General features: G+C 54.8%; 1 pseudogene; it reads right to left on the bottom strand.

Moving 5' to 3' along the window:
• Nucleotides 1–27231, bottom strand: part of LOC140472024 (ephrin-A2 pseudogene) — a 198802-nt pseudogene that overhangs the window by 772 nt on the left and 170799 nt on the right.

The following is a 27231-nucleotide window of genomic DNA, read 5'->3' as shown; positions in this document are numbered from 1 at the left end:
CAAGATCCCACAGATCAGCGCACAGACCCAGACGCACAGCAAGATCCCACAGACCAGTGCACAGCCCAGACGCACAGACCGTAATTTGTCAATGGCTCCCCCCTCACAGCACAGCAAGATTCCATAGAAAGTGATTCACCAACGCCATCCCCACCAAGAGCACAGCAAGATCCCACTGCTCAGCAGGCAAACCCAGACTCACAGCAAGATCCCACTGACTGCAATTTGGCACGGGTCACCCCCCCAAAACACACAACAAGATCCCACAGTCCACATTACGCCATCTTGCACAGCAAGATCCTACGGCCCAGTATGCAGACACAGATGCACAGCAAGATCCCACACTTGAGCACACCCCCAGATACACAGCAAGATCCCACACACAGTGATTTGCTCATGGGGTCAGGCACAGGGGGCTGGAGGAGGTGATGGAGATAGGGAAGGGGTGTAGGGGGCTAGAGGGGGTGACAGAGATAGGGAGGGGGTGTAGGAGGCTGGAGGGGGTGACAGAGATAGGGAGGGGGTGTAGGGGGCTGGAGGGGGTGACAGAGATAGGGAGGGGGTGTAGGGGCTGGAGGGGGTGACAGAGATAGGGAGGGGGTGTAGGAGGCTGGAGGGGGTGACAGAGATAGGGAGGGGGTGTAGGGGCTAGAGGGGGTGACAGAGATAGGGAGGGGGTGTAGGGGGCTGGAGGGGGTGACAGAGATAGGGAGGGGGTGTAGGGGGCTGGAGGGGGTGACAGAGATAGGGAGGGGGTGTAGGAGGCTGGAGGGGGTGACAGAGATAGGGAGGGGGTGTAGGAGGCTGGAGGGGGTGACAGAGATAGGGAGGGGGTGTAGGAGGCTGGAGGGGGTGACAGAGATAGGGAGGGGGTGTAGGGGGCTGGAGGGGGTGACAGAGATAGGGAGGGGGTGTAGGGGGCTGGAGGGGGTGACAGAGATAGGGAGGGGGTGTAGGGGCTGGAGGGGGTGACAGAGATAGGGAGGGGGTGGAGGGGGCTGGAGGGGGTGACAGAGATAGGGAGGGGGTGTAGGGGGATGGAGGGGGTGACAGAGATAGGGAGGGGGTGGAGGGGGCTGGAGGGGGTGACAGAGATAGGGAGGGGGTGTCGGGGGTGACAGAGATAGGAGAGAGAGAGAGAGGGGATGGTAAGGTTGTGAGGGGGCGGGGGTGGCGGTCGGCGAAGGAGGCTTGTGGGCGGAAAGTTCTGGAATCCGGAGCAGGGAGGGCGGAGGCAGGAAACTCGGGAATAGCGTGCGATGAGTGTGCACTCTGTCACACAACCATAACCTCAAGAAAAGAGGAACAGCCTCCTCTGGTCACCCTCAACCCTCCGACTACTCGGTGACTCACTGAGGAGACTTCCTGATCCCTGAGGGCAGCTGGGAAATCCTCATGGATACTATCCCAGAGAGCGGCCACACCAACCAACACCAACAGTGTAGAGAGAGCTTTACTCTGTATCTAACCCCGTGCTGTCCCTGTCCCTGGGTTGGGGGGACAGTGTAGAGGGAGCTTTACTCTGTCTCTAACCCCGTGCTGTCCCTGTCCCTGGGATGGGGGGGGACAGTGTAGAGGGAGCTTTACTCTGTATCTAACCCCGTGCTGTCCCTGTCCCTGGGATGGGGGGGGGACAGTGTAGAGGGAGCTTTACTCTGTATCTAACCCCGTGCTGTCCCTGTCCCTGTCCCTGGGATGGGGGGGGAGAGTGTAGAGGGAGCTTTACTCTGTATCTAACCCCGTGCCATCCCTGTCCCTGGCAGTGTTTGATGGGGTTGGTGGAGAGGTCTGTTTGCGTGCTGTGGGGATGGGCTGGGGGGAGACGGTGGGGACGCTGGTATTTCTGTCTGCGATGGAAACTTGGGCAATGTCCACCCCCCCCCCCCCCACCCCCTCGCCGACCCCCTGCACCCTTCCTCCACGATAGTGCCCCCACCTCCCTTGAGGCCCTCCCTCACTCTGGAAGGGAGTTACTCACGGTGGGGAGGAACCTCTGCAACACTGGGTGTCCCTCATCCTCGGCTGAAATGATCGTGCTGGGGAGGTGGGGTGCGTCCGAGTGAGGGAGGGTCTCGCAGACGCTCTGCAGGAAATCCCTCGCTGCCTTTGCATTCCTGCCTCCGAAGGGGGGAAGATGTGTAACAGGCCTGGGGCTGTTTTCCCCGGAGCGTCGGAGGCTGAGGGGTGACCTTATAGAGGTTTATAAAACCATGAGGGGCATTGATAGGGTAAATAGACAAGGTCTTTTCCCCTGGGGTGGGGGGATCCAGAACTAGAGGGGCATAGGTTGAGGGTGAGAGGGGAAAGGGGCAACTTTTTCACCCAGAGGGTGGTACGTGTGTGGAATGAGCTGCCAGAGGAAGTGGTGCAGGCTGGTACAATGACAGCATTTAAAAGGCATCTGGATGGGGACATGAATAGGAAGGATTTGGGGGGATGTGGGCCAAGTGCTGGCAAATGGGACGAGATTAGGTTGGGATATCTGGTGGATAGGTTGGACTGAAGGAACTGTTTCCGTACTCTAGGAAAACAACACAGCAGTGAGGTACAGAGGAATCTGGGTGTTGTGAGGGATGAGTCAGGACAGGTTGATTTGCATGGAGAGGGAGAGATGAGGGAACAAAGGGATGTTACAACAGACACTCGACAGGATCGCCCAAACTTCGGCAAAGGGAGACCACACCTGGATGATGCACACAGTTTCGGTCGCCTTATGAGAAGGATTTAAACACAATGAGACAGACCTGTCCGCACAACTAATGTACCCCAGTGTTATACAGGGACAGACCCGTCCCCACCAGTACTGTACCCCAGTGTTTTACAGGGACAGACCTGTCCCCACCAGTACTGTACCCCAGTGTTATATAGGGAAAGACCCGTCCCCACCAGTACTGTACCCCAGTGTTTTACAGGGACAGACCCGTCCCCACCAGTACTGTACCCCAGTGTTATATAGGGACAGACCCGTCCCCACCAGTACTGTACCCCAGTGTTATACAGGGAAAGACACGTCCCCACCAGTACTGTACCCCAGTGTTATATAGGGACAGACCCGTCCCCACCAGTCCTGTACCCCAGTGTTATACAGGGACAGACCTGTCCCCCACCAGTACTGTACCCCAGTGTTATACAGGGACAGACCCGTCCCCACCAGTACTGTACCCCAGTGTTATACAGGGAAAGACACGTCCCCACCAGTACTGTACCCCAGTGTTATATAGGGACAGACCCGTCCGCACCAGTACTGTACCCCAGTGTTATACAGGGAAAGACACGTCCCCACCAGTACTGTACCCCAGTGTTATACAGTGACAGACCCGTCCCCACCAGTCCTGTACCCCAGTGTTATACAGGGACAGACCTGTCCCCCACCAGTACTGTACCCCAGTGTTATACAGGGACAGACCCGTCCCCACCAGTATTGTACCCCAATTTTATACAGGGACAGACCTGTCCCCACCAGTACTGTACCCCAATGTTATACAGGGACAGACCTGTCCCCACCAGTACTGTACCCCAGTGTTATACAGGGACAGACCTGTCCCCACCAGTACTGTACCCCAGTGTTATACAGAGACAGACCCGTCCACACCAGTACTGTACCCCAGTGTTATACAGGGACAGAGCTGTCCCCACCAGCACTGTACCCCAATGTTATACAGGGACAGAACCTTCCCCACCAGTACTGTACCCCAGTGATATACAGGGACAGACCCGTCCCCACCAGTACTGTACCCCAGTATCATACAGGGACAGACCCGTCCCCACCAGTATTGTACCCCAGTGTTATACAGGGACAGACTCGTCCCCACCAATACTGTACCCCAGTGTTATACAGGGACAGACCCGTCGCCACGAGTACTGTACCCCAGTGTTATACAGGGACAGACCCGTCCCCACCAGTACTGTACCCCAGTGTTATACAGGGACAGACCTGTCCCCACCAGTATTCTACCCCAGTGTTATACAGGGACAGACCCGTCCCCACCAGTACTGTACCCCAGTGTTATACAGGGACAGACCTGTCCCCACCAGTACTGTACCCCAGTGTTATACACTGACAGACCCGTCCCCACCAGTACTGTACCCCAGTGTTATACACTGACAGACCTGTCCCCACCAGTATTCTACCCCAGTGTTATACAGGGACAGACCCGTCCCCACCAGTACTGTACCCCAGTGTTATACAGGGACAGACCTGTCCCCACCACCAGTATTCTACCCCAGTGTTATACAGGGACAGACCCGTCCCCACCAGTACTGTACCACAGTGTTATACAGGGACAGACCTGTCCCCACCAGTACTGTACCCCAGTGTTATACACTGACAGACCCGTCCCCACCAGTACTGTACCCCAGTGTTATACACTGACAGACCTGTCCCCACCAGTATTCTACCCCAGTGTTATACAGGGACAGACCCGTCCCCACCAGTACTGTACCCCAGTGTTATACAGGGACAGACCTGTCCCCACCAGTACTGTACCCCAGTGTTATACACTGACAGACCCGTCCCCACCAGTACTGTACCCCAGTGTTATACAGCGACAGACCTGTCCCCACCAGTACTGTACCCCAGTGTTATACAGGGACAGACCTGTCCCCACCAGTACTGTACCCCAGTGTTATACAGGGACAGACCCGTCCCCACCAGTCCTGTACCCCAGTGTTATACAGGGACAGACCTATCCCCCACCAGTACTGTACCCCAATGTTATACAGGGACAGACCTGTCCCCACCAGTACTGTACCCCAGTGTTATACAGGGACAGACCTGTCCCCACCAGTACTGTACCCCAGTGTTATACAGAGACAGACCCGTCCCCACCAGTACTGTACCCCAGTGTTATACAGGGACAGAGCTGTCCCCACCAGTACTGTACCCCAGTGATATACAGGGACAGACCCGTCCCCACCAGTACTGTACCCCAGTGATATACAGGGACAGACCCGTCCCCACCAGTACTGTACCCCAGTGTCATACAGGGACAGACCCGTCCCCACCAGTATTGTACCCCAGTGTTATACAGGGACAGACTCGTCCCCACCAATACTGTACCCCAGTGTTATACAGGGACAGACCCGTCCCCACGAGTACTGTACCCCAGTGTTATACAGGGACAGACCCGTCCCCACCAGTACTGTACCCCAGTGTTATACACTGACAGACCTGTCCCCACCAGTATTCTACCCCAGTGTTATACAGGGACAGACCCGTCCCCACCAGTACTGTACCCCAGTGTTATACAGGGACAGACCTGTCCCCACCAGTACTGTACCCCAGTGTTATACACTGACAGACCCGTCCCCACCAGTACTGTACCCCAGTGTTATACACTGACAGACCTGTCCCCACCAGTATTCTACCCCAGTGTTATACAGGGACAGACCCGTCCCCACCAGTACTGTACCCCAGTGTTATACAGGGACAGACCTGTCCCCACCAGTATTCTACCCCAGTGTTATACAGGGACAGACCCGTCCCCACCAGTACTGTACCCCAGTGTTATACAGGGACAGACCTGTCCCCACCAGTACTGTACCCCAGTGTTATACACTGACAGACCCGTCCCCACCAGTACTGTACCCCAGTGTTATACACTGACAGACCTGTCCCCACCAGTATTCTACCCCAGTGTTATACAGGGACAGACCCGTCCCCACCAGTACTGTACCCCAGTGTTATACAGGGACAGACCTGTCCCCACCAGTACTGTACCCCAGTGTTATACACTGACAGACCCGTCCCCACCAGTACTGTACCCCAGTGTTATACAGGGACAGACCTGTCCCCACCAGTACTGTACCCCAGTGTTATACAGGGACAGACCTGTCCCCACCAGTACTGTACCCCAGTGTTATACAGGGACAGACCCGTCCCCACCAGTACTGAACCCCAGTGTTATACAGGGACAGACCCGTCCCCTCCAGTACTGTTCCCCAGTGTTATACAGGGACAGACCCGTCCCCACCAGTACTGTTCCCCAGTGTTATACAGGGACAGACCCGTCCCCACCAGTACTGTACCACAGTGTTATACAGGGACAGACCTGTCCCCACCGGTACTGTACCCCAGTGTTATACAGGGACAGAGCCGTCCCCACCAGTACTGTACCCCAGTGACATACACTGAGAGACCCGTCCCCACCAGTACTGTACCCCAGTGTTATACAGGGACAGACCCGTCCCCACCAGTACTGTACCCCAGTGTTATACAGGGACAGACCTGTCCCCCACCAGTACTGTACCCCAGTGTTATACAGGGACAGACCCGCCCCCACCAGTACTGTACCCCCGGGTTATACAGTGACAGACCCGTCCCCACCAGTCCTGTACCCCACTGTTATACAGGGACAGACCTGTCCCCCACCAGTACTGTACCCCAGTGTTATACAGGGACAGACCCGTCCCCACCAGTTAAGTGCCCCAGTGTTATACAGGGACAGACCTGTCCCCACCAGTACTGTACCCCAGTGTTATACAGGGACTGACCTGTCCCCACCAGTACTGTACCCCAGTGTTATACAGAGACAGACCGTCCCCACCAGTACTGTACCCCAGTGTTATACAGAGACAGACCCGTCCCCACCAGTACTGTACCCCAGTGTTATACAGTGACAGACCCGTCCCCACCAGTACTTTACCCCAGTGTTATACAATGACAGAGTTGTCCCCACCAGTACTGTACCCCAGTGTATTACAGGGACAGACCCGTCCCCACCAGTACTGTACCCCAGTGTTATACAGGGACAGACGTGTCCCCACCAGTACTGTACCCCAGTGTTATACAGGGACAGACCCGTCCCCACCAGTACTGTACCCCAGTGTTACACAGGGACAGACCCATCCCCACCTGTACTGTACCCCAGTGTTATACAGGGACAGACCCGTCCCCACCGGTACTGTACCCCAGTGTTATACAGGGACAGACCCGTCCCCACCAGTACTGTACCCCAGTGTTATACAGGGACAGTCCATCCCCACCAGTACTGTACCCCAGTGTTATACAGGGACAGACCCGTCCCCACCAGTACTGTACCCCACTGTTATACAGGGACAGACCCGTCCCCACCAGTACTGTACCCCAGTGTTATACAGGGACAGATCCATCCCCACCAGTACTGTACCCCACTGTTATACAGGGACAGACCCGTCCCCACCAGTACTGTACCCCAGTGTTATACAGGGACAGATCCATCCCCACCAGTACTGTACCCCAGTGTTATACAGGGACAGACCCGTCCCCACCGGTACTGTACCCCAGTGTTATACAGGGACAGACCCATCCCCACCAGTACTGTACCCCAGTGTTATACAGGGACAGACCCGTCCCCACCAGGACTGTACCCCAGTGTTGTACAGGGACTGGCCAGTCCCCACCACTACTGTACCCAACTGTTTTCAGGGACAGACCCGTCCCCACCAGTACTGTACCCCAGTGTTATACTGGGACAGACCATCCCCACCAGTACTGTACCCCAGTGTGATACAGGGACAGACCCGTCCCCACCAGTACTGTACCCCGGTGTTATCCAGGGACAGACCCGTCCCCACCATCTCCCTCCCCCAGTGTTATACAGGGACAGACCCGTCCCCACCAGTACTGTACCCCAGTGTTATACAGGGACAGACCTGTCCCCACCGGGACTGTACCCAGTGTTATACTGGGACAGAACCGTCCCCACCAGTACTGTACCCCAGTGTTATACAGGGACAGACCCGTCCCCACAAGTACTGTACCCCAGTGTTATACAGGGACAGACCTGTCCCCACCAGTACTGTACCCCAGTGTTATACAGGGACAGACCCGTCCCCACCAGTACTGTACCCCAGTGTTATACAGGGGCAGACCCGTCCCCACCAGTACTGTACCCCAGTGTTATATAGGGACAGACCCGTCCCCACCGGTACTGTACCCCAGTGTTATACAGGGACAGACCCTTCCCCACCAGTACAGTACCCCAGTGTTATACAGGGACAGACCCGTCCCCACCAGTACTGTACCCCAGTGTTATACAGGGACAGACCAGTCCCCACCAGTCCTGTACCCCCGTGTTATACAGGGACAGACCCGTCCCCACCAGTACTGTACCACAGTGTTATACAGAGACAGATCCGTCCCAACCAGTACTGTACCCCAGTGTTACACAGGGACTGACGCATCCCAGCAGTACTGAACCACAGTGTTATACAGAGACAGACCCGTCCCCACCAGTACTGTACCCCAGTGTTATACGGAGACAGACCCGTCCCCACCGGTACTGTATCCCAGTGTTATACAGGGACAGACCCGTCCCCACCAGTACTGTACCCCAGTGTGACACAGGGACAGACCCGTCCCCACCAGTACTGTACCCCAGTGTTATACAGGGACAGACCTGTCCCCACCGGTACAGTACCCCAGTGTTATATAGGGTCAGACCCATTCCCACCAGTACTGTATCCCAGTGTTATACAGGGACAGACCATCCCCACCAGTACTGTATCCCAGTGTTATACGGGGACAGACCATCCCCACCAGTACTGTAGCCCAGTGTTATACAGGGACAGACCATCCCCACCAGTACTGTACCACAGTGTTATACAGGGACAGACCCATCCCCACCGGTACTGTACCCCAGTGTTATACAGGGACAGATCCATCCCCACCAGTACTGTACCCCAGTGTTATACAGGGACAGACCCGTCCCCACCAGTACTGTACCCCAGTGTTATACAGGGAAAGACCTGCCCCCACCAGTACTGTACCCCAGTGTTATAGAGGGACAAACCTGTCCCCACCAATACTGTACCCCAGTGTAATACAGGGACAGACCCGTCCACACCAGTACTGTACCCCAGTGTTATACGGGGCCATATCCTTCCCCACTGGTACTGTACCCCAGTGTTATACAGGGACAGACCCGTCCCCACCAGTACTGTACCCCAGTGTTATACAGGGACAGACCCATCCCCACCAGTACTGTACCCCAGTGTTATACAGGGACAGACCTGACCCAGCAGTACTGTACCCCAGTGTTATACAGTGACAGACCCTTCCCCACCAGTACTGTACCCCAGTGTTATACAGTGACAGACCCGTCCCCACCGGTACTGTACCCCAGTGTTATACAGTGACAGACCTGTCCCCACCAGTACTGTACCCCAGTGTTATACAGGGACAGACCCATCCCCACCAGTACTGTACCCCAGTGTTATACAGGGACAGACCCGTCCCCACCAGTACTGTACCCCAGTGTTATACAGGGACAGACCCGTCCCCACCAGTACTGTACCCCAGTGTTATACAGGGACAGACCCGTCACCTCCAGTACTGTACCTCAGAGTTATACAGGGAAAGACCCGTCCCCACCAGTACTGTACCCCAGTGTTATACAGGAACAGACCTGTCCCCACCAGTACTGTACCCCAGTGTTATACAGGGACAGACCTGTCCCCACCAGTACTGTACCCCAGTGTTATACAGGGACAGACCCGTCCCCACCAGTACTGTACCCCAGTGTTATACAGGGACAGACCCGTCCCCAACAGTACTGTACCCCAGTGTTATACAGTCACAGACCCGTCCCCACCAGTACTGTACCCCAGTGTTATACAGAGACAGACCCGTCCCCACCAGTACTGTACCCCAGTGTTATACAGGGACAGACCCGTCACCTCCAGTACTGTACCCCAGAGTTATACAGGGACAGACCCGTCCCCACCAGTACTGTACCCCAGTGTTATACAGGGACAGACCCGTCACCTCCAGTACTGTACCCCAGAGTAATACAGGGAAAGACCCGCCCCCACCAGTACTGTACCCCAGTGTTATACAGGGACAAACCTGTCCCCACCAGTACTGACCCCAGTGAAATACAGGGACAGACCTGTCCCCACCGGTACAGTACCCCAGTGTTATACGGGGCCATATCCGTCCACACCGGTACTATAGCCCAGTGTTATACAGGGAAAGACCCGACCCCACCAGTATTGTACCCCAGTGTTATACAGGGACAAACCTGTCCCCACCAGTACTGTACCCCAATGTTATCCAGGGAGAGACCCGTCCCCACCAGTACAGTACCCCAGTGTTATACAGGGACAGACCTGTCCCCACCGGTACTGTACCCCAGTGTTATACAGAGACAGACCCGTCCCCACCAGGACTGTACCCCAGTGTTATACAGGGACAGACCCGTCCCCACCAGGACTGTACCCCAGTGTTATACAGGGACAGACTCGTCCCCACCAGTACTGTACCCCAGTGTAATACAGGGATGGACCCGTCCCCACCAGTACTGTACCCCAGTGTTACATAGGGACAGACCCGTCCCCACCAGGACTGTACCCCAGTGTTATACAGGGACATATCCGTCCCCACCAGTACTGTACCCCAGTGTTACACAGGGACAGACCCGTCCCCACCAGTACTTAACCCCAGTGTTATACAGGGACATATCCGTCCCCACCAGTACTGTACCCCAGTGTTACACAGGAACAGACCTGTCCCCACCAGTACTGTACCCCAGTGTTATACAGGGACAGACTCGTCCCCACCAGTACTGTACCCCAGTGTTATACAGGGACATATCCGTCCCCACCAGTACTATACCCCAGTGTTATACAGGGACAGACCCATACCCACCAGTACTGTACCCCAGTGTTATACAGGGACAGACCCGTCCCCACCAGTACTGTACCCCAGTGTTATACAGGGACAGACCCGTCCCCACCAGTACTGTACCCCAGTGTTATACAGGAACAGACCTGCCCCCACCAGTAGTGTACCCCAGTGTTATACAGGAACAGACCTGTCCCCACCAGGACTGTACCCCAGTGTTATACAGGAACAGACCTGTCCCCACCGGTACTGTACCCCAGTGTTATACAGGGACAGACCCGTCCCCACCAGTACTGTACCCCAGTGTTATACAGAGACAGACCCGTCCCCACCAGTACTGTCCCCCAGTGTTATACTGGGATAGATCCATCCCAACCAGTACTGTACCCCACTGTTATAGAGTGACAGATCTTTCCCCACCAGTACTGTACCCCAGTGTTATACAGGGACAGACCCGTCCCCACCGGTTCTGTATCCCAGTGTTATACAGGGACAGACCCATCCCCACGAGTACTATACCCCAGTGTTATACAGGGACAGACCCATCCCCACCAGTACTGTAACCCAGTGTTATACTGGGACAGACCTGTCCCCACAAGTACTGTACCCCAGTGTTATGCAGGGAAAGAGCTGTGCCCACCAGTACTGTACCCCAGTGTTATACATAGACAGACCTGTCCCCACAAGTACTGTACCCCAGTGTTATGCAGGGAAAGAGCTGTGCCCACCAGTACTGTACCCCAGTGTTATACATAGACAGACCTGTCCCCACCAGTACTGTACCCCAGTGTTATACAGGGACAGACCCGTCCCCACCGGTACTGTACCCCAGTGTTACACAGAGAGACCCGTCCCCATCAGTACTGTACCCCACTGTTATACAGGGACAGACCCGTACACACCAGTACTGTACCCCAGTGTTGTACAGGGACAGACCTGTCCCCACCAGTACTGTACCCCAGTGTTACACAGAGAGACCCATCCCCACCAGTACTGTACCCCACTGTTATACAGTAATAGATCTGTCCCCACCAGTACTGTACCCCAGTGTTATTCAGGGACAAACCCGTCCCCACCAGTACTGTACCCCAAAGTAATACAGCAAGAGACCCGTCCGCACCAGTACTGTACCTCAGTGTTACACAGGGACAGACCCGTCCCCACCAGTACTGTACCCCAGTGTTATACAGGGACAGACCCGTCCCCACCAGTTCTGTCCCCCAGTGTTATACAGGGACAGACCCGTCCCCACCAGTACTGTACCCCAGTGTTACACAGGGACAGACCCGTCCCCACCAGTACTGTACCCCAAAGTAATACAGCAAGAGACCCGTCCGCACCAGTACTGTACCTCAGTGTTATACAGGGACAGACCAGTCCCCACAAGTGCTGTACCCCAGTGTTATACAGGGACAGACCCATCCCCACCAGTACTGTACCCCAGTGTTATACAGGGACAGACCCGCCCCCACCAGTACCGTACCCCAGTGTTATATAGGGACAGACCAGTCCCCACCAGTTCTGTCCCCCAGTGTTATACAGGGACAGACCCGTCCCCACCAGTACTGTACCCCAGTGTTATATAGGGACAGACCCGTCCCCACCAGTACTGTACCCCAGTGTAATACAGCAAGAGGCCCGTCGCCACCAGTAGTGTACCTCAGTGTAACACAGGGACAGACCCATCCCCACGAGTACTGTACCCCAGTGTTATACAGGGACAGACCCATCCCCACCAGTACTGTACCCCAGTGTTATACAGGGACAGACCCATCCCCACCAGTACTGTACCCCAGTGTTACACAGTGACAGACCCGTCCCCACCAGTACTGTACCCCAGTGTTATACAGGGACGGACCCGTCCCCACCAGTACTATACCCCAGTGTTACACAGGGACAGACCCGTCCCCACCAGTACTTTACCCCAGTGTTATACAGGGATATATCCGTCCCCACCAGTACTGTACCCCAGTGTTACACAGGAACAGACCCGTCCCCACCAGTACTGTACCCCAGTGTTATACAGGGACAGACTCGTCCCCACCAGTACTGTACCCCAGTGTTATACAGGGACAGACCCGTCCCCACCAGTACTGTACCCCAGTGTTATACAGGGAAAGACTCGTCCCCACCAGTACTGTACCCCAGTGTTATACAGGGACAGACCCGTCCCCACCAGTACTGTACCCCAGTGTTATACAGGGACAGACTCGTCCCCACCAGTACTGTACCCCAGTGTTATACAGGGACATATCCGTCCCCACCAGTACTGTACCCCAGTGTTACACAGGGCCAGACCCATACCCACCAGTACTGTACCCCAGTGTTATACAGGGACAGACCCGTCCCCACCAGTACTGTACCCCAGTGTTATACAGGGACAGACTCGTCCCCACCAGTACTGTACCCCAGTGTTATACAGGGACATATCCGTCCCCACCAGTACTGTACCCCAGTGTTATACAGGGACAGACCCATACCCACCAGTACTGTACCCCAGTGTTATACAGGGACAGACCCGTCCCCACCAGTACTGTACCCCAGTGTTATACAGGGACAGATCCATACCCACCAGTACTGTACCCCAGTGTTATACAGGGACAGACCCGTCCCCACCAGTACTGTACCCCAGTGTTATACAGGGACAGACCCGTCCCCAACAGTATTGTACCCCAGTGTTATACAGGAACAGACCTGCCCCCACCGGTACTGTACCCCAGTGTTATACAGGAACAGACCTGCCCCCACCAGTACTGTACCCCAGTGTTATACAGGGACAGACCCGTCCCCAACAGTATTGTACCCCAGTGTTATACAGGAACAGACCTGCCCCCACCGGTACTGTACCCCAGTGTTATACAGGAACAGACCTGCCCCCACCGGTACTGTACCCCAGTGTTATACAGGAACAGACCTGCCCCCTCCAGTACTGTACCCCAGTGTTATACAGGAACAGACCTGTCCCCAACAGGACTGGAGCCCAGTGTTATACAGGACAGACCATCCCCACCAGTAATGTCCCCAAGTGTTATACAGGGACAGATCCATCCCAACCAGTACTGTACCCCACTGTTATACAGTGACAGATCTTTCCCCACCAGTACTGTACCCCAGTGTTATTCAGGGACAAACCCGTCCCCACCAGTACTGTACCTCAGTGTTACACAGGGACAGACCCATCCCCACGAGTACTGTACCCCAGTGTTATACAGGGACAGACCCATCCCCACCAGTACTGTAAGCCAGTGTTATACAGGGACAGACCCGTCCCACTAGTACTGTACCCCAGTGTTACATAGGGACACACCCGTCCCCACCAGTTCTGTCCCCCAGTGTTATACAGGGACAGTCCCGTCCCCACCAGTACTGTACCCCAGTGTTATACAGGGACAGACAGGTCCCCACCAGTACTGTACCCCAGTGTTATACAGGGACAGACCCATCCCCACCAGTATTGTACCCCACTGTTATACAGGGACAGACCCATCCCCACCAGTATTGTACCCCACTGTTATACAGGGACAGACCCATCCCCACCAGTACTGTACCCCACTGTTATACAGTGACAGACCCGTCCCCCCCAGTACTGTACCCCAGAGTTATACAGGGACAGACCTGTCCCCACCAGTACTGTACCCCAGTGTTATACAGGGACAGACCCGTCCCCACCAATACTGTACCCCAGTGTTATACAGGGACAGAGCTGTCCCCACCAGTACTGTACCCCACTGTTATACAGGGACAGACCCGTCGAGACCAGTACTGTACCCCGGTGTTATACAGGGACAGACCCGTCCCCACCAGTACTGTTCCCCAGTGTTATACAGGGACAGACCCGTCCCCACCAGTACTATACCCAAGTGTTATATAGGGAAAGACCCGTCCCCACGAGTACTGTACACCAGTGTTATACAGGGACAGACCCGTCCCCACCAGTACTGTCCCCCGGTGTTATACAGGGACAGACCCGTCCCCACCAGTACTGTTCCCCAGTGTTATACAGGGACAGACACGTCCCCACCAGTACTATACCCAAGTGTTATATAGGGACAGACACGTCCCCACCAGTACTGTCCCCCAGTGTTATACAGGGACAGACCCGTCACCACCAGTACTGTTCCCCAGTGTTATACAGGGACAGACCCGTCCCCACCAGTACTACACCCCAGCGTTATACAGGGACAGAGACGTCCCCACCAGTACTGTCCCACATTGTTGTACAGGGACAGACCATCCCCACCTGTACTGTATCTCAGTGTTATACAGGTACAGACCCGTCCCCACCAGTACTGTATCCCAGTCTTATACAGGGAAAGACACGTCCCCACCAATACTGTCCCCCAGTGTTATACAGGGACAGACCCGTCCCCACCAGTACTGTTCCCCAGTGTTATACAGGGACAGACCCGTCCCCACCAGTACTGTACCCCAGTGTTATACAGGGACAGATCCATCCCAACCAGTACTGTACCCCACTGTTATACAGTTACAGATCTGTCCCCACCAGTACTGTACCCCAGTGTAATACAGCAAGAGGCCCGTCCCCACCAGTATTGTACCTCAGTGTTATACACGGACAGACCCATCCCCAAAAGTACTGTACTCCAGTGTTACACAGGGACAGACCCGTCCCCACCAGTACTGTACCCCAGTGTTACATAGGGACAGACCCGTCCCCACCAGTTCTGTCCCCCAGTGTTATACAGGGACAAACCTGTCCCCACCAGTACTGTACCCCAGTGTAATACAGGGACAGACCTGTCCCCACCAGTACTGTACCCCAGTGTTATACAGGGACAGACCCGTCCCCACCAGTACTGTACCCCAGTGTTACATAGGGACAGACCCGTCCCCACCAGTTCTGTCCCCCAGTGTTATACAGGGACAAACCTGTCCCCACCAGTACTGTACCCCAGTGTAATACAGGGACAGACCTGTCCCCACCAGTACTGTACCCCAGTGTTATACAGGGACAGACCCATCCCTACCAGTACTGTACCCCAGCGGTATACAGGGACAGACCTGTCCCCACCAGTATTTTACCCCAGTGTTATACAGGGACAGACCCGTCCCCACCAGTACTGTACCCCAGTGTTATACAGGGACAGACCCGTCACCACCAGTACTGTACCCCAGCGGTATACAGGGACAGACCTGTGCCCACCAGTACTGTACCCCAGTGTTATACATAGACAGACCTGTCCCCACCAATACTGTACCCCAGTGTTATACAGGGACAGAACCGTCCCCACCAGTACTGTACCCCAGTGTTATACAGGGACAGACCTGTCCCCACCAGTACTGTACCCCAGTGTTATACAGGGACAGACCCATCCCCATCAGTACTGTACCCCACTGTTATACAGGGACAGACCCATCCCCACCAGTACTGTACCCCAGTGTTATACAGGGACTGACCCATCCCCACCAGTACTGTACCCCAGTGTTATACAGGGACAGACCCGTCCCCACCAGTACTGTACCACAGTGTTATATAGGGACAGACCCGTCACCACCAGTACTGTACCCCAGCGGTATACAGGGACAGACCTGTGCCCACCAGTACTGTACCCCAGTGTTATACATAGACAGACCATCCCCACCAGTACTGTACCCCAGTGTTATACAGGGACAGACCCGCCCCCACCAGTACTGTACCCCAGTGTTATACAGGGACAGACCCATCCCCATCAGTACTGTACCCCAGTGTTATACAGGGACAGACCCATCCCCACCAGTACTGTACCACAGTGTTATACAGGGACTAACCCATCCCCACCAGTACTGTACCCCAGTGTTATACAGTGACAGACCCGTCCCCCACCAGTACTGTACCCCAGTGTTATACAGAGACAGACCCGTCCCCACCAGTACTGTCCCCCAGTGTTATACAGGGACAGACCCGTCCCCACCAGTCCTGTTCCCCAATGTTATGCAGGGACAGAAGTGTCCCCACTAGTACTGTACCCCAGTGTTATACAGGGACAGATCCATCCCAACCAGTACTGTACCCCACTGTTATACAGGGACAGACCCGTCCCCACCAGTACTGTTCCCCAATGTTATGCAGGGACAGACCTGTCCCCACCAGTACTGTACCCCAGTGTTATACAGGGACAGACCCGTCCCCACCGGTACTGTACCCAGTATTATACAGTCACAGACCTGTCCCCACCAGTACTGTACCCCCGTGTTATACAGGGACAGACCTGATCCCACCAGTACTGTACCCCAGTGTTATACAGGGACAGACCCGTCCCCACCAGTACTTTACCCCAGTGTTATACAGGGACATATCCGTCCCCATCAGTACTGTACCCCAGTGTTATACAGGGACCGACCAGTCCCTACCAGTACTGTACCCCAGTGTTATACAGTCATAGACCCGTCCCCAACAGTATTGTACCCCAGTGTTATACAGGAACAGACCTGTCCCCACCAGTACTGTACCCCAGTGTTAAACAGGGACAGACCTGTCCCCACCAGTACTGTACCCCAGTGTTATACAGGGACAGACTCGTCCCCACCAGTACTGTACCCCAGTGTTACACAATGACAGACCCGTCCCCACAAGTACTGTACCCCAGTGTTATACAGAGACAGACCCATCCCCACCTGTATTGTACCCCACTGTTATACAGGGACAAACCCATCCCCACCTGTACTGTACCCCACTGTTAAACAGGGATAGAACTGTCCCCACCAGTACTGTACCCCAGTGTTATACAGGGACAGACCTGTCCCCACCAGTACTGTACCCCAGTGTTATACAGGGACAGACCCGTCCCCACCAGTACTGTACCCCAGTGTTATACAGGGACAGACCCATTCCCACCAGTACTATACCCAAGTGTTATATAGGGAAAGACCCGTCCCCACCAGTACTGTACCCCAGTTTTATACAGGGACAGACCGGTCCCCACCAGTACTGTCCCCCGGCGTTATACAGGGAAAGACCCGTCCCCACCAGTACTGTACCCCAGTGTTATACAGGGACAGACCCGTCCCCACCAGTACTGTCCCCCGGTGTTATACAGGGACAGACCGGTCCCCACCAGTACTGTTCCCCAGTGTTATACAGGGACAGACCCGTCCCCACCAGTACTATACCCAAATGTTATATAGGGACAGACACGTCCCCACCAGTACTGTACCCCAGTGTTATACAGGAACAGACCCATCCCCACCAGTACTGTACCCCACTGTTATACAGTGACAGACCCGTCCCCCCCAGTACTGTACCCCAGTGTTATACAGGGACAGACCTGTCCCCACCAGTACTGTACCCCAGTGTTATACAGGGACAGACCCGTCCCCACCAATACTGTACCCCAGTGTTCTACAGGGACAGAGCTGTCCCCACCAGTACTATACCCAAGTGTTACATAGGGAAAGACCCGTCCCCACCAGTACTGTACACCAGTGTTATACAGGGACAGACCCGTCCCCACCAGTACTGTCCTCCGGTGTTATACAGGGACAGACCCGTCCCCACCTGTACTGTTCCCCAGTGTTATACAGGGACAGACACGTCCCCACCAGTACTATACCCAAGTGTTATATAGGGACAGACACGTCCCCACCAGTACTGTCCCCCAGTGTTATACAGGGACAGACCCGTCCCCACCAGTACTGTTCCCCAGTGTTATACAGGGACAGACGCGTCCCCACCAGTACTACACCCCAGTGTTACACAGGGACAGAGACGTCCCCACCAGTACTGTCCAACATTGTTGTACAGGGACAGACCATCCCCACCAGTACTGTATCTCAGTGTTATACAGGGACAGACCCGTCCCCACCTGTACTGTACCCCAGTGTTATACAGGGACAGACCCGTCCCCACCGGTACTGTACCCGAGTGTTATACAAGGACAGACGATTACCGACAAGTACTGTACCCCAGTGTTATACAGGGACAGACCCGTCCCCACCAGTACTGTTCCCCAGTGTTATACAGGGACAGACCCGTCCCCCCCAGTACTGTACCCCAGAGTTATACAGGGACAGACCTGTCCCCACCAGTACTGTACCCCAGTGTTATACAGGGACAGACCCGTCCCCACCAATACTGTACCCCAGTGTTATACAGGGACAGAGCTGTCCCCACCAGTACTGTACCCCACTGTTATACAGGGACAGACCCGTCGAGACCAGTACTGTACCCCGGTGTTATACAGGGACAGACCCGTCCCCACCAGTACTGTTCCCCAGTGTTATACAGGGACAGACCCGTCCCCACCAGTACTATACCCAAGTGTTATATAGGGAAAGACCCGTCCCCACGAGTACTGTACACCAGTGTTATACAGGGACAGACCCGTCCCCACCAGTACTGTCCCCCGGTGTTATACAGGGACAGACCCGTCCCCACCAGTACTGTTCCCCAGTGTTATACAGGGACAGACACGTCCCCACCAGTACTATACCCAAGTGTTATATAGGGACAGACACGTCCCCACCAGTACTGTCCCCCAGTGTTATACAGGGACAGACCCGTCACCACCAGTACTGTTCCCCAGTGTTATACAGGGACAGACCCGTCCCCACCAGTACTACACCCCAGCGTTATACAGGGACAGAGACGTCCCCACCAGTACTGTCCCACATTGTTGTACAGGGACAGACCATCCCCACCTGTACTGTATCTCAGTGTTATACAGGTACAGACCCGTCCCCACCAGTACTGTATCCCAGTCTTATACAGGGAAAGACACGTCCCCACCAATACTGTCCCCCAGTGTTATACAGGGACAGACCCGTCCCCACCAGTACTGTTCCCCAGTGTTATACAGGGACAGACCCGTCCCCACCAGTACTGTACCCCAGTGTTATACAGGGACAGATCCATCCCAACCAGTACTGTACCCCACTGTTATACAGTTACAGATCTGTCCCCACCAGTACTGTACCCCAGTGTAATACAGCAAGAGGCCCGTCCCCACCAGTATTGTACCTCAGTGTTATACACGGACAGACCCATCCCCAAAAGTACTGTACTCCAGTGTTACACAGGGACAGACCCGTCCCCACCAGTACTGTACCCCAGTGTTACATAGGGACAGACCCGTCCCCACCAGTTCTGTCCCCCAGTGTTATACAGGGACAAACCTGTCCCCACCAGTACTGTACCCCAGTGTAATACAGGGACAGACCTGTCCCCACCAGTACTGTACCCCAGTGTTATACAGGGACAGACCCGTCCCTACCAGTACTGTACCCCAGCGGTATACAGGGACAGACCTGTCCCCACCAGTATTTTACCCCAGTGTTATACAGGGACAGACCCGTCCCCACCAGTACTGTACCCCAGTGTTATACAGGGACAGACCCGTCACCACCAGTACTGTACCCCAGCGGTATACAGGGACAGACCTGTGCCCACCAGTACTGTACCCCAGTGTTATACATAGACAGACCTGTCCCCACCAATACTGTACCCCAGTGTTATACAGGGACAGAACCGTCCCCACCAGTACTGTACCCCAGTGTTATACAGGGACAGACCTGTCCCCACCAGTACTGTACCCCAGTGTTATACAGGGACAGACCCATCCCCATCAGTACTGTACCCCACTGTTATACAGGGACAGACCCATCCCCACCAGTACTGTACCCCAGTGTTATACAGGGACTGACCCATCCCCACCAGTACTGTACCCCAGTGTTATACAGGGACAGACCCGTCCCCACCAGTACTGTACCACAGTGTTATATAGGGACAGACCCGTCACCACCAGTACTGTACCCCAGCGGTATACAGGGACAGACCTGTGCCCACCAGTACTGTACCCCAGTGTTATACATAGACAGACCATCCCCACCAGTACTGTACCCCAGTGTTATACAGGGACAGACCCGCCCCCACCAGTACTGTACCCCAGTGTTATACAGGGACAGACCCATCCCCATCAGTACTGTACCCCAGTGTTATACAGGGACAGACCCATCCCCACCAGTACTGTACCACAGTGTTATACAGGGACTAACCCATCCCCACCAGTACTGTACCCCAGTGTTATACAGTGACAGACCCGTCCCCCACCAGTACTGTACCCCAGTGTTATACAGAGACAGACCCGTCCCCACCAGTACTGTCCCCCAGTGTTATACAGGGACAGACCCGTCCCCACCAGTCCTGTTCCCCAATGTTATGCAGGGACAGACCTGTCCCCACTAGTACTGTACCCCAGTGTTATACAGGGACAGATCCATCCCAACCAGTACTGTACCCCACTGTTATACAGGGACAGACCCGTCCCCACCAGTACTGTTCCCCAATGTTATGCAGGGACAGACCTGTCCCCACCAGTACTGTACCCCAGTGTTATACAGGGACAGACCCGTCCCCACCGGTACTGTACCCAGTATTATACAGTCACAGACCTGTCCCCACCAGTACTGTACCCCCGTGTTATACAGGGACAGACCTGATCCCACCAGTACTGTACCCCAGTGTTATACAGGGACAGACCCGTCCCCACCAGTACTTTACCCCAGTGTTATACAGGGACATATCCGTCCCCATCAGTACTGTACCCCAGTGTTATACAGGGACCGACCAGTCCCTACCAGTACTGTACCCCAGTGTTATACAGTCATAGACCCGTCCCCAACAGTATTGTACCCCAGTGTTATACAGGAACAGACCTGATCCCACCAGTACTGTACCCCAGTGTTATACAGGGACAGACCCGTCCCCACCAGTACTTTACCCCAGTGTTATACAGGGACATATCCATCCCCATCAGTACTGTACCCCAGTGTTATACAGGAACAGACCTGTCCCCACCAGTACTGTACCCCAGTGTTAAACAGGGACAGACCTGTCCCCACCAGTACTGTACCCCAGTGTTATACAGGGACAGACTCGTCCCCACCAGTACTGTACCCCAGTGTTACACAATGACAGACCCGTCCCCACAAGTACTGTACCCCAGTGTTATACAGAGACAGACCCATCCCCACCTGTATTGTACCCCACTGTTATACAGGGACAAACCCATCCCCACCTGTACTGTACCCCACTGTTAAACAGGGATAGAACTGTCCCCACCAGTACTGTACCCCAGTGTTATACAGGGACAGACCTGTCCCCACCAGTACTGTACCCCAGTGTTATACAGGGACAGACCCGTCCCCACCAGTACTGTACCCCAGTGTTATACAGGGACAGACCCATTCCCACCAGTACTATACCCAAGTGTTATATAGGGAAAGACCCGTCCCCACCAGTACTGTACCCCAGTGTTATACAGGGACAGACCGGTCCCCACCAGTACTGTCCCCCGGCGTTATACAGGGAAAGACCCGTCCCCACCAGTACTGTACCCCAGTGTTATACAGGGACAGACCCGTCCCCACCAGTACTGTCCCCCGGTGTTATACAGGGACAGACCGGTCCCCACCAGTACTGTTCCCCAGTGTTATACAGGGACAGACCCGTCCCCACCAGTACTATACCCAAATGTTATATAGGGACAGACACGTCCCCACCAGTACTGTACCCCAGTGTTATACAGGGACAGACCCATCCCCACCAGTACTGTACCCCACTGTTATACAGTGACAGACCCGTCCCCCCCAGTACTGTACCCCAGTGTTATACAGGGACAGACCTGTCCCCACCAGTACTGTACCCCAGTGTTATACAGGGACAGACCCGTCCCCACCAATACTGTACCCCAGTGTTCTACAGGGACAGAGCTGTCCCCACCAGTACTATACCCAAGTGTTACATAGGGAAAGACCCGTCCCCACCAGTACTGTACACCAGTGTTATACAGGGACAGACCCGTCCCCACCAGTACTGTCCTCCGGTGTTATACAGGGACAGACCCGTCCCCACCTGTACTGTTCCCCAGTGTTATACAGGGACAGACACGTCCCCACCAGTACTATACCCAAGTGTTATATAGGGACAGACACGTCCCCACCAGTACTGTCCCCCAGTGTTATACAGGGACCGACCAGTCCCTACCAGTACTGTACCCCAGTGTTATACAGTCATAGACCCGTCCCCAACAGTATTGTACCCCAGTGTTATACAGGAACAGACCTGATCCCACCAGTACTGTACCCCAGTGTTATACAGGGACAGACCCGTCCCCACCAGTACTTTACCCCAGTGTTATACAGGGACATATCCATCCCCATCAGTACTGTACCCCAGTGTTATACAGGAACAGACCTGTCCCCACCAGTACTGTACCCCAGTGTTAAACAGGGACAGACCTGTCCCCACCAGTACTGTACCCCAGTGTTATACAGGGACAGACTCGTCCCCACCAGTACTGTACCCCAGTGTTACACAATGACAGACCCGTCCCCACAAGTACTGTACCCCAGTGTTATACAGAGACAGACCCATCCCCACCTGTATTGTACCCCACTGTTATACAGGGACAAACCCATCCCCACCTGTACTGTACCCCACTGTTAAACAGGGATAGAACTGTCCCCACCAGTACTGTACCCCAGTGTTATACAGGGACAGACCTGTCCCCACCAGTACTGTACCCCAGTGTTATACAGGGACAGACCCGTCCCCACCAGTACTGTACCCCAGTGTTATACAGGGACAGACCCATTCCCACCAGTACTATACCCAAGTGTTATATAGGGAAAGACCCGTCCCCACCAGTACTGTACCCCAGTGTTATACAGGGACAGACCGGTCCCCACCAGTACTGTCCCCCGGCGTTATACAGGGAAAGACCCGTCCCCACCAGTACTGTACCCCAGTGTTATACAGGGACAGACCCGTCCCCACCAGTACTGTCCCCCGGTGTTATACAGGGACAGACCGGTCCCCACCAGTACTGTTCCCCAGTGTTATACAGGGACAGACCCGTCCCCACCAGTACTATACCCAAATGTTATATAGGGACAGACACGTCCCCACCAGTACTGTACCCCAGTGTTATACAGGGACAGACCCATCCCCACCAGTACTGTACCCCACTGTTATACAGTGACAGACCCGTCCCCCCCAGTACTGTACCCCAGTGTTATACAGGGACAGACCTGTCCCCACCAGTACTGTACCCCAGTGTTATACAGGGACAGACCCGTCCCCACCAATACTGTACCCCAGTGTTCTACAGGGACAGAGCTGTCCCCACCAGTACTATACCCAAGTGTTACATAGGGAAAGACCCGTCCCCACCAGTACTGTACACCAGTGTTATACAGGGACAGACCCGTCCCCACCAGTACTGTCCTCCGGTGTTATACAGGGACAGACCCGTCCCCACCTGTACTGTTCCCCAGTGTTATACAGGGACAGACACGTCCCCACCAGTACTATACCCAAGTGTTATATAGGGACAGACACGTCCCCACCAGTACTGTCCCCCAGTGTTATACAGGGACAGACCCGTCCCCACCAGTACTGTTCCCCAGTGTTATACAGGGACAGACGCGTCCCCACCAGTACTACACCCCAGTGTTACACAGGGACAGAGACGTCCCCACCAGTACTGTCCAACATTGTTGTACAGGGACAGACCATCCCCACCAGTACTGTATCTCAGTGTTATACAGGGACAGACCCGTCCCCACCTGTACTGTACCCCAGTGTTATACAGGGACAGACCCGTCCCCACCGGTACTGTACCCGAGTGTTATACAAGGACAGACGATTACCGACAAGTACTGTACCCCAGTGTTATACAGGGACAGACCCGTCCCCACCAGTACTGTTCCCCAGTGTTATACAGGGAAAGACACGTCCCCACCAATACTGTCCCCCAGTGTTATACAGGGACAGACCCGTCCCCACCAGTACTGTTCCCCAGTGTTATACAGGGACAGACCCGTCCCCACCAGTACTGAACCCCAGTGTTATACAGGGACAGATCCATCCCAACCAGTACTGTACCCCACTGTTATACAGTTACAGATCTGTCCCCACCAGTACTGTACCCCAGTGTAATACAGCAAGAGGCCCGTCCCCAGCAGTACTGTACCTCAGTGTTAGACAGGGACAGACCCATCCCCACGAGTACTGTACCCCAGTGTTATACACGGACAGACCCATCCCCAAAAGTACTGTACTCCAGTGTTATACAGGGACAGACCCGTCCCCACCAGTACTGTACCCCAGTGTTACATAGGGACAGACCCGTCCCCACCAGTTCTGTCCCCCAGTGTAATACAGGGACAGACCTGTCCCCACCAGTACTGTACCCCAGTGTTATACAGGGACAGACCCGTCCCCACCAGTACTGTACCCCAGCGGTATACAGGGACAGACCCGTCCCCACCAGTACTGTACCCCAGTGTTATACAGGGACAGACCCGTCCCCACCAGTACTGTACCCCAGCGGTATACAGGGAGAGACCCGTCCCCACCAGTATTGTACCCCAGTGTTATTCAGGGACAGACCCATCCCCACCAGTACTGTACCCCAGTGTTATACAGGGACAGACCCGTCCCCACCAGTACTGTACCCCAGCAGTATACAGGTACAGACCCTTCCCCACCGGTTCTGTATCCCAGTGTCGTACAGGGACAGACCCATCCCCACGAGTACTATACCCCAGTGTTATACTGGGACAGACCTGTCCCCACAAGTACTGTACCCCAGTGTTAATCAGGGAAAGACCTGTGCCCACCAGTACTGTACCACAGTGTTATACATAGACAGACCTGTCCCCATCAGTACTGTACCCCAGTGTTATACAGGGACAGACCTATCCCCACCAGTACTGTACCCCAATGTAATACAGCAAGAGATCCGTCCCCACCAGTACTGTACCTCAGTGTTACACAGGGACAGACCCATCCCCACAAGTACTGTACCCCAGTGTTATACAGGGACAGACCCATCCCCACCAGTACTGTACCCCAGTGTTATACAGGGACAGACCCGTCCCCACCAGTACCCTACCCAGTGTTATATAGGGACAGACCCGTCCCCACCAGTTCTGTCCCCCAGTGTTATACAGGGACAGACCCATCCCCACCAGTACTGTACCCCAGTGTTATACAGGGACAGACCCGTCCCCACCAGTACTGTACCCCAGTGTTATACAGGGACAGACCCATCCCCACCAGTATTGTACCCCACTGTAATACAGGGACAGACCCATCCCCACCAGTACTGTACCCCACTGTTATACAGGGACAGACCCGTCCCCACCAGTACTGTACCCCAGTGTTATACAGGGACAGACCCGTCCCCACCAGTACTGTCCCCCAGTGTTATACAGGGACAGATCCATCCCCACCAGTACTGTTCCCCAATGTTATGCAGGGACAGACCTGTCCCCACTAGTACTGTACCCCAGTGTTATACAGGGACAGACCCGTCCCCACCGGTACTGTACCCAGTATTATACAGTCACAGACCTGTCCCCACCAGTACTGTACCCCCGTGTTATACAGGGACAGACCTGATCCCACCAGTACTGTACCCCAGTGTTATCCAGGGACAGACCCGTCCCCACCAGTACTTTACCCCAGTGTTATACAGGGACATATCCGTCCCCATCAGTACTGTACCCCAGTGTTATACAGGGACAGACCCGTCCCTACCAGTACTGTACCCCAGTGTTATACAGTCATAGACCCGTCCCCAACAGTATTGTACCCCAGTGTTATACAGGAACAGACCTGTCCCCACCAGTACTGTACCCCAGTGTTAAACAGGGACAGACCTGTCCCCACCAGTACTGTACCCCAGTGTTATACAGGGACAGACTCGTCTCCACCAGTACTGTACACCAGTGTTACACAGTGACAGACCCGTCCCCACCAGTACTGTACCCCAGTGTTATACAGGGACAGACCCATCCCCACCTGTATTGTACCCCACTGTTATACAGGGACAGACCAATCCCCACCTGTACTGTACCCCACTGTTATACAGGGATAGAACTGTCCCCACCAGTACTGTACCCCAGTGTTATACAGGGACAGACCTGTCCCCACCAGTACTGTACCCCAGTGTTATACAGGGAAAGACCCGTCCCCACCAGTACTGTACCCCAGTGTTATACACGGACAGACCCGTCCCCACCAGTACTGTTCCCCAGTGTTATACAGGGACAGACCCGTCCCCACCAGTACTATACCCAAATGTTATATAGGGACAGACACGTCCCCACCAGTACTGTACCCCAGTGTTATACACTGACAGACCTGTCCCCACCAGTACTGTACCCCAGTGTTATACAGAGACAGACCCGTCCCCACCATGTACTGTACCCCAGTGTTATACAGAGACAGACCCGTCCCCACCAGTACTGTTCCCCAGTGTTATACAGGGACAGAGCTGTCCCCACCAGTACTATACCCCAGTGTTATACAGGGACAGATCCGTCCCCACCAGTACTGTATCTCAGTGTTATTCAGGGTCCGACCCGTCCCCACCTGTACTGTACCCCAGTGTTATACAGGGACAGACCCGTCCCCACCGGTACTGTCCCCCAGTGTTATACAGGGACAGACCCATCCCCACCAGTACTGTTCCCCAGTGTTATACAGGGACAGACCCGTCCCCACCAGTACTGTACCCCAGTGTTATACAGGGACAGACCCATCCCCACCAGTACTGTACCCCACTGTTATACAGTTACAGACCCATCCCCACCAGTACTGTACCCCACTGTTATGCAGGGAA

Source organism: Chiloscyllium punctatum, unplaced genomic scaffold (assembly GCF_047496795.1).
Source record: "Chiloscyllium punctatum isolate Juve2018m unplaced genomic scaffold, sChiPun1.3 scaffold_219, whole genome shotgun sequence".
In the NCBI taxonomy this organism is placed as follows: domain Eukaryota; kingdom Metazoa; phylum Chordata; class Chondrichthyes; order Orectolobiformes; family Hemiscylliidae; genus Chiloscyllium; species Chiloscyllium punctatum.
The sequence above is the reverse complement of the archived record's forward strand: the minus strand, read 5'-3'. Positions and strand labels throughout refer to the sequence as shown.